Source organism: Fukomys damarensis, unplaced genomic scaffold (genome assembly GCF_012274545.1).
Source record: "Fukomys damarensis isolate Sample0158 unplaced genomic scaffold, DMR_v1.0_HiC HiC_scaffold_39, whole genome shotgun sequence".
Lineage (NCBI taxonomy): Eukaryota > Metazoa > Chordata > Mammalia > Rodentia > Bathyergidae > Fukomys > Fukomys damarensis.
Window position 1 is genome coordinate 68,814,119 of NW_022900951.1, and position 10,317 is coordinate 68,824,435.

Consider the following 10,317-nt stretch of genomic DNA (forward strand, 5'->3'; position numbering starts at 1 on the left):
TAAAGTTTATCATTATTTAGCTAAAATTATATTTGTAAAAATTAATTTTTTTTTGGTTTTTTGAGCCAGGGTTTCATTATGTAGTTGAGACTGACCTGAAACTCACTATGTAGCCCAGGCTGGTCTCAAACTCACAGCTATCCTCCTGCCTCAGCCTCTGGAGTGCTGGATTTACAGGCATGGGCCACCACACCTGGCTATAAAAATTAATTTCAAAATGTAAGTCTAAGGTGTTTTTTCAAATAATATGTACAATAATATTTATTGTGGTATAATTTTGAGTAAATAAACACTCCAGTCATAATATTTTAATTTTAACATATCAGTATAATAGAAGGTAGTCATTAAAATAGATTTTTAAATTGAAATAATGTTAAATTAAGACTACATGAAAAGAAACTATTCCAATATAAAGCCATGTTTTTAAAAAATTAAATTATTAATACCTAAAAAAAGCATACAAAAAAAAAATCTTTTGATAGAGACATGGTAGGATTACTTCTACAAATAATTCTTTTGTGTAATATTTCCACACATTTTTATATGTTCTTGGATGATGTGCTTTAACAAGTGTAATAATAGCAATAGAAATTATGATAAAATAAATTTTGTTTCACATTAAAAAGTAAGTCTGAGTGCTGGAATAAGCTGATTTAAGATTGGATTATATATTTTTAGCATTTTCTCAGTGCACATTTGCAACACATGATGTTCATATTCACCTTGGGGAGTAAGTGTTTGTTGTAGTCACAGTTTTCAAGTGCAATAGATATGATACAAGACACATAATTTACAAGATTATTTTATATTTACTCCAAAAGTCAATTCAGATGAGTGCAAGATATAAGCTACATAGTAGAGGTGCAAAGAATCCATCCTAGACCCTGGTCGCACAGAAATATCCCACACAAGTCAAGCTTAAGGCCTAGATTCCGAGGCTTTGTCCTCCACGAGTCCTACCAGTGGGCTAGAGCCCATGGCAATGTCCCATGCCTGTCCATATTGAGGATCTGTACATAGAAGCCCCAAAACCAGTTGAAGAAGTCATAAAACATGCACCAGTGGGGTGAAGAATTTCTGCCACCAGGCACAGGGATCTATACTGGAACCAGGAAGCAATGACCACAATGAAAATCAGAGCTCCTCTGATGAAACCAGCAGCCATTGCCAGTGACAGTGAGGCCCAGAGCTCCTTCTGCATTGAGAACAGTCAAGTTTGCACACAGAAAAAACAGCCACAGCAAGCTTCTCCCAAAAAATCAACAGCCCACAATCAAAAAGCCCTCAAATTCTCTTTCAATGGTTACTAGCAAGATCCTCAGGTGGAACTTCTATGCCCAGACCACACAGATTCAGCTCAGCTGGGCATTTTAAATTGACCATTAGTTAATCCACCATAGTACATGTACATCACACAGTTTCTTTTTATAACTCACTTTCCCTTCTTATTCACTGTCTCTTTCATTTTTATCCATCCTTTACTGTACTCTTTGTAATTTGCCTTACACAAATAAGATGGTATATGTTATTTAGGCAAATCTGTTTTATTTATTTCATTCAACATTATATTTTTCAGATGCATCCATTTTTCGTAAATGTTTCAACTTTAATCTTCCAATAATTAGCTATTATGAATTTTGCTGCTAAAAGTACTGTATTTGTGTGCATGTTTCTCTACAGTGTCTTTAGCTCTTTGAGGAAGATACTTAGATGCAAAATAGCTAGAAGCTGCTGCTCCACCTCCTCCAGGGCCCCAGGTATTCAACAGAGCAGGTCAGTGAGAACCACCGAGCCACGTGGGTGACTCTGTAGCATGCCCCCTCCTCCATGCTCTCAGACCTTCAGGTTGTGCCAGTACCTGGATCCACACTGCAGAGTCACAGGGGGTCATAAAGGCCATTTTATTCAACACCAGAAGATAGAATGGAAGTGAACAACAGCAATAAAGACACATAAGTCCTTGATAGTTGGTAGGTTAGCAGAATCACCACTTTCCATCAGAACTTGGAATATATTCAGGGTAAGGGCAGCTGGAAACTTCAGTAGAAACTTGCAAATTTCAAGCCTACATGATGTTCTTGGGGATCTGCCATTGGCTAGCTGAGACTAATTGAGTTAGTTGTGCACATTGTTGCCCACATCATCTGTTGTGACAGCAGAGATATATCCTGAAAGGGACTCTTCAAAATTTTTTCTTTCTTTTCCTATTATTTTAAATTTTTATTTTAAAAATTTTATTTTTCCCATTCTGCAAATTCTTCATCTTTTCTTTCTTCTTTTTTCCTGCTCTGAGTCTTGCTCATCCACATTATTCCTCATTTCCCTCTTTGTTCCTGTTCCTACTCTAATTGGGATTTTTTCTTTTTTTCTTTTTTCTTTTTGTTTCTTCTCTACTTTCCTTCAATTGATGGTCATTACTTTCAAAGGAATGTGAGTACAATATATAGCTTCTCTATTACTGTTAAATTATGCTATTCTTGTCTTTGTTCTTTCACTCTATCTCTCTCTTTTGTTTTCAACACTTTCCTAGAGTTTGCATGATCATCCTCTGGCTTCCCTTAAACCTTCTTCCTTTCTTTTACCTATCTTTTCCTCTCCTCCGAATTCCTTCTAAGTCCCCATCTGGAAGGGTAAAGTTGCTATATTGAAGAGATTATTCACTATAAACATATTTTGGATTGGACCTCAATTTTGATTTAATTCACATTGTTTAAAGGTTATAGATTGATAATGACCACAAATGGTAAATTTATAAGTTGTGCTTGATTCTTTTGTGCTGCTGATTGTATCAATTGTGCTAAAGGGTTGTGATTGAATTAATGAGTTGTCCTCTCTGATATTATGAAAACATGAGTGTGTATGTGTCATTAGAGACTCAAAACCTAAAAAGCAGCTATATCAGGAAGATCAAAGTAATAACCTAGGAATTAAACCAAGAACAGCCCAACAACAAAAGTAAAAGTAAGAAAACACATAAGCAAGGCAGAGAGACAGACTGCCAGTTCACCAATGGCAAACTCTAGGGAAATGAGGTTGAAAAATCTGACAATCAACCACCAGGACACCCTGAACTTGCAGCAGAGGAAGTACCAAAACAGATCAATCAGGCACTAGAAAAATTCAAAACAAAAATAATTTCCCACATAACTACAGAGATGGTGAGCACAATGAAAATTATGATTAGTGACTCTAGAACAGAAACAGACAAAAAAAAAAGAGAGATCAAGACCATAATAGAAGCCATGAATTCCCAGCATAGGAAAAAAAAAGGAAAACATGAATGCCCAACATTGGAAAGAAATGGAATCAATGAAAAAATTCATACATCCAACAGATTAAAAACTATTAAAAGCATTCACAGCAGAATGAACGAATATAAAGATAGAACTTCAGGTAGAGAAGATAGGATTGCATTCAGTGACCATGAAAAGAGAGATCTTTTAAAAACAGTAAGGGATCATGATAAAGTGATCTAACAACTCCTAGATGATGTAAAGAAGAACATAAGACTAATATAAATCCATGAAGTAGCAGGAGAAAATACAAATGACTTAAAAAAAAACTGTTCACAAAATAAGTGACAGAAGACTCCCAACCAGAGGGGAAGAATTTGACACACTCATAAATGAGGCATAAATTAGCCATGATTAAAAACCCTACACCTAGACATGTAATAGTCAAGATCCCAGAAACCAACAGAAGAAAAAACAGTCAGAGAAAAGAAGCAAATCACATGAAAAGGGAAGCCCAATAGAATCACAGAAGACTGTTAAAAAAAAACTTCAGGTCAAGGAGAGCCTGGAGTGAGGTATTTCAAGCCCTAAAAGAAAATAACCTCCAACCTAGAGAGATGTACCATGCTAAACTATCTTTTAAAAATGGATGAAGAAATAAGATACTTCCATGAGAAAGAACACCTGAGAAACTTCATAAACTCCAAACCAGCACTGCAAGGAATTCAAAACAATATCCTAGAAAAAGACAATGAAGGTCACAACAGCAAGAGGCCCAACAGAGCAAATCAATTAAGGAAAGAAACTAAACGGAGAGGGAGAAAATTAAAAACAGCCAACAACAGGACAACAAAATGACAATGATGAGTCAATACATATCAGTTATAACCATCAATGTCAGTGGACAAAATTCACCATTCAAAAGAAATAGACCAGCAGAATTGATTCAGAAACAAAATCAAACAATATGTTGTGGACAAGAAACACCGAGTGGAAAAAGATACCCACAGATTGAAAGTAAAAGGAAGGAAAATATTTCTCCATGTGACAGGAGCTCAGAAAAAAGCAGGGTAGCTATCTTATTCACAAAGTGAATTTCAAACCAAACCTGATTAAGAGAGACAAAGAAAGGCACTACATCCTTATACAGGAAACAATCCAAGAGGAAGAGATGAGAAACATAAATATATATGCACCCAATAGTAATGGTACCAGCTACATAAAACAAATATTAAGGGGCAGGAAAAAACAAACAATCACTAGTACAATTGAATTGGGGGACCTAAATAAACCATAATCACAAATAGATAGATCATCTAGACAAAAAATCAACAACAAAATCCTACAACTGAACTAAGCTTTTGTACAAATGGAGTTAATAGATGTCCACAGAGTGTTCCACCCCACAAAATCAGAATATACATTATTTTCAGCTGCACATGGGTCATTTTCCAACATAGACCACATGCTAGCTCATGAAACATGCATAAATAAATGCAAAGGAATTGAAGATATCCCATGTATATCATCAGACCCTCGAGCAATTATGCTGGACATCAATAGCATAAGAAGCCATAAGAGCTTCACAAACACATGGATATTGAACAACACTTTCCTGAACAATCAATGGGTCACAGCGGAAATTAAAGAAGAAATTAGACAGTTTTTACGAATAGATAATAATGCCAATACAACATGCAGGATTCTATGGGACACAAAGAAAGCAGTTCTATGTGGAAAATTCATAGCAGTGAAAACCCACACTAGGAAAATAGTGATCTCAAATAAACAACCTAATGATGAATCTTAAGATTCTAGTGAAAGAAGAGCAAGAAAAATCCAAAGCTCATACAAGGGAGGGAATTATAAAGATCAGAGCAGAAATCAATGCAATGGAAACTAAGATAATGATAAAAAAAATTTAATGAATCAGAGAGTTGGTTTTTCAAAACAATAAGTAAAATCAATAAACCCTCAGCCAACCTTACCAAAATAAGAAAAGGAAAGACTCAGATCAATCCAATTAGGAATGAAAAATGTGAAGTCACAATAGTTCCAGGAGAAATCTAGAGGATCATCACTACCTGTTTCAAGAACATGTACTCTAATAAAATGGAAAATACAGAAGAATTTGACAGATTTCTCGATATTTATGAATAACAAAAGTTGAACAAAGAAAATTTTTAAAAATTCTAAACAACCAAATTATATTCAGTTAAATTGAAAACATAATTAAATGTTTACCAATGAAGAAAAGCCCAGGTCCTGGTGGTCCAAATACTGAATTTTACAAAACATTTAGAGAAGAACTACCGCCACTACTCTTTAAATTTCTCAATGAAATTAAAAGGGAAGCAATACTTCCAACTTCATTCCTGGAAGCAAGTGTTACTTTGATTCCCAAAGCAGGGAAAGACCCAACCAAAAAAGAGAACTACAGGCAAATCTCCTTAATGATCATAGATGCAAAAATCCTCAATAAGATACTGGCAAACAGAATACAGAGGATCATCAAGAAGATCATACACTCTGACAAAGTCAGATTTATCCCAAGGATGCAAGGGTTGTTTAACATACTTAAATCAATAAATGTAATACACTATCTTTACAGAATCAAACACAAAAAAATATGATCATCTCAATAGATGCAGAAAAAGCATTTGACAAAATTCAACATATATTCATGATAAAACCCCTACAGAAAATTATAATAGATGGTCTACATCTCAACTTGATAAAGGCTTTCTATGAAAATCCAACATCCAACATCATATTAAATGGCCAAAGCCTGCAAACCTTAATGCTAAAATTAGGAACAAGACAAGGATGTCCAGTATCACCACTCCTGGTCAATATAGTTCTGGAAACATTAGCCACAGCAATTAGACAAGAGCAAGAAATCAAAGCACTAAAGATAGCAAAGGAACAAGTTACACTGTCATCGTTTGCTGATGATATGATACTTCACATAGAAGATCCAAAAAACTCTTCCAAATGACTGCTATAATTAATTGAAAGATTCATCAGAGTAGTTGGATATAAGGTCAACACTGCAAAATCAATAGCCTGCTGGTACAAAAATAATAGACTCACTGAGAGAGAAATTAGGAAAACAATTCCTTTCATAATAGAATCCAAGAAAATGAATTATTTAGGAACTAATCTAATTAAGGAAGCAAAAGACCTCTATAATGAAAACTACAGCACTTTGAAAAAAGCAATAGAAGAGGTTTAAAGAAAATGGAAAGATATCCCCTGCTCCTAGGCAGGAAGAATAAATATAATGAAAATGGCCATATTACCAAAACATCTGTACAGATTCCATGCAATCCTGACAGAAATTCCAACTGTATATTTCACAGAACTAGAGAAAATCATCCAAAAATTTATTTGGAACCAGAAGAGATCTAGAATAGCAATAGGTATTCTATGCAACAGACACATGACAGGGGGGTATCACAATCAGCAATGGGACAATACAACAAAGCCACTGTAACAAAAACAGCATGGTACTGGCAAAGAAAAAGACCTGAGTAACAGTGGAGAAGATTGGAAGATAACAGACACAACTCCAGATGAACTCAGCCACCTCATCTCTGAAAAAGGAGCCGACCATCCTCACTGGAGGCAAGATGGCCTCTTTAATAAATGGTGTTGGAAAAACTGAATTTCAACCTGCCACAGATTAAACCTGGACCCTTATCTTTCACCATGCATTAAATTAAAATCCAAGTGGATTAAAGATCTAAATATTAAAAAAGAGATTAAATTTTCTGGAAGATAAGTTAGGCAGAACTCTTGAAGACATTGGCATAGGAAAAGACTATGAACAAATCCTCAGTACCACAGGAACTAGCAGAAAGAATCAATAATTGGTTTCTTATTACAAAGCTTCTGCACTGCAAAAGAAACCATCAACAGAAGTAAGAGACAACCTGCAATGTGGGAAAAAAATTTTACCAGCTGCTCCTCAGACAAAGGACTATTACCTAGAATATATAGAAAACTCAAAAAATCAGCCCTCCCCCAAATATAAAGACTGGATTGAAAAATAGGTATCTGAAATGAACAGACATTTTTCTGACAAATAAATAAAAGCATCAAGTAAATAGATGAAAAAATGTTCCTCATCATTGCTCATTTGAGAGATGCAGATGAAAACATCATTAAGATTACACCTCACCCCACAAAGAATTGCTGCTATCAAGAAATCAACAAATAACAAATGTTGGGGGGTTGTGGGGAGAAAGGAACCCTTCTCCATTGTTGGTGGGTGTGCAGACTGGTTAAACCACTATGGAAATCAAAATGGAGATACCTCAAAGAGCTGGGACTAGAGATTCCGTTTGACCCAGCCATCCCTCTGCTGGATATCTTTCCAAAAGAATTAAAAGATTTATATCACAGTGATATATGCACACCTATGTTTATAGCGGCACAGTTTGTAATAGCTGAAACTTGGAAACAGCCCATTTGCCCATCAGTTGGAGACCTGATAAAGAAGCTGTAGTTTTTCTATAAAATGGCATACTACTCAGCCATGAAGAATGAGAAACTAGAGTCATTCATAGGAAAATGGATAGATATTGAAGCCATAAACCTAAGTGAAATAAATGCCAAACATGTGTAAATACTGAATAGTCTCTCTAGTGTGAAGATCCAAATTGAATAATTGACAATATAAAATAGGAAGAAAATACCTAAAGTTTTAGAGGAAGTAGGAAGGGTAAGGGAAACAAAATAAGGGAAAATAAAAATATATAAGAAAAGGAAAAATGGAAAAAAAGGCTTTGTAAACAGGGAACCATGGAGGGTGATAAGGGAGGTCAGGGGTATAGGGGAAAATGAGAACCATGATATGCCATGTACAGGCACAAGATCCAAAAGATAAAAATAACTGTGCTGTATACTTAAAAAGTACCAATAAAATCAATGAGAAAATAATGGACAATGACAACAAAAAGAAAATGGAATGCCATCCCTTATTCCTGAATAGGAAAAACCAATATAGTGAAAATTGCCATACTTCCCAAATTTTCATATAGATTTAATTCAATCTCAATTGAATTTGCAGCAGAATACTTCACAGACATTGAGGAAATAATCCAAAAATTAATTTGAAACAAGAAGAGATCTAGAATAGCAAAAGCAATTCTAGTCAACAAAGACAAGGTAGGTGATATCACAATCCCTGACTTGAAACTATAGTACAAATCTAGTGTGATAAAACCCACATAGTTCTGGCAAAGAAACAGATCCAAGAACAATTGAAGCAGATTAAAAAATGAAGAAGCAACACCAGAGAAACTCAGCCACCTCATTTTTGACAAAAGAGTCAGATACCTTCATAGAAAAATATCTTCTTGAATTAATGCTGCTGGAGAAATTGGGTTTTAACTTGATAAAAATTAAAACTAGACCTATGTCTTTCATCACTCACTAATGTAAAATCTGTATGGGTTAAATATTTAAATATTAAAACAGAAACACTATATGGCCTGGAAGAGAGGCTAAGTAGAACTCTTGAAGACAATGGTGTATAAAAAGCTTTCATGGAATCTCAGTCACATATGAATTATCACATAGAATCAACAACTGAGATCTCATTAAATAGCTTCTGCACAAGAGAAACCACCAACAGAGTAAAGAAACAACCCACAATGTGGGAAAAAATTTTCACCAGGTGTTCCTCGGATAAAAGTCTACTATCTAGAATATATAAATATCTTTTAAAAAAACAGACACACATGTGTAAATACCAAATAGTTTCTCTGGTGTGAAAAACTATAATAGTACATAAGATCCCAATGAGATACTTGACAATGTACAATAGGAAGAAAGGGCTAAAGGTGTAGGTAAAGTGGGAAGGGTAGGGGAAATGTAATAAAGGAAATGAAAAATTAGGAAAAAATGAAAAAATTGAAATAAAATGTTTGTAAATGGGGAGGAGAGGAGGGGCTGAAGGGAGGGCTGGGACAAGGGAAAAAATGAGAACCAAGACATGTTGTGTAAAGGTACAAGATCCCAATAATGAATGTAACTGTACTGTTATCCCTAAAATGAACCAATAAACTCAATGAGGAAAAAAACCAGACCTACCAAATGTAAAGACCCAATCCAAAACTGAGCATTTGAAATGAAGAGACATTTCTCAGACAAAGAAATAAGGAATAGCAAATAAATGTGTGAAAAAATACTCAACATCACTGATCATTCAAGAGATGCAAATGGAAACAAGTCTGGGATTCCATCTTACCATAGAACAAGTGGCTGCTGTCATGAAATTAACCAATAACAAATGTTCATGGGACTGTTGGGGAAAAGGAGCACTTCTCCACTCTTGCTGGGAGTGTATACTGTGGAAATCAGTGGAGATACCACAAAGAACTAGGATTAGAGGTCCCAGTTTACCCAGCTATCTTCCTTCTGAGTATCTTCCATAAAGAATTAAAAGAATCATGCTACAGTGATAAATGTGCAGCTATGTTTACAGAGGCATAGTTTGTAATAGCTAACATTTGAAAACAGCCCAATTTCCCATAAACTGGAGACTGGATAAAGAAGATGTGGTTTTTCTATAAATGGAGTACTAGTCAGCCACAAAGAATGAGAAACTAGAGTCATTCATAGGAAAATGGATAGATATTGAAGCCATACACTTAAGTGTAATAAATAAGACATACATGTGTAAATACTGAATAGCTTCCTGTTGTGAAATACTGAAAGTGTAAATAAGGTTCAAATGGTATAATGGATATTGTGAAATAGAAAGAAAAGAGCTAAAGTGGGAAGGGCAGAGGAAAAGAAACAAGCAAAAAGAAAAAAATTATGAAAAAATGGAAACAAAGTCTTTGTAAATAGGTTGGGGTAGAGGGTTTGAAGGGAGCACAGGGGAATGGAGAAAAAATAATAATCAAGATATATTGTATATTGTAGAAATCTCCAATGATGAATGTCATTATATTGTATACCTACAATATACCAATAAAATTAATTTTAAAAAAATCAATTGTTTTAAATGTAAGAGTTTATTTCTAGACATTCAATTGTATGTATTTGTCTACCTATCCATATATATATATAT

The 10,317-nt window shown here is 34.7% G+C and overlaps 1 protein-coding gene across 1 annotated transcript in view; it reads right to left on the reverse strand.

Moving 5' to 3' along the window:
• Positions 1-10,317, reverse strand: part of LOC104856735 (60S ribosomal protein L27a-like) — a 26,552-nt gene that overhangs the window by 16,016 nt on the left and 219 nt on the right. The window lies entirely within an intron of this gene.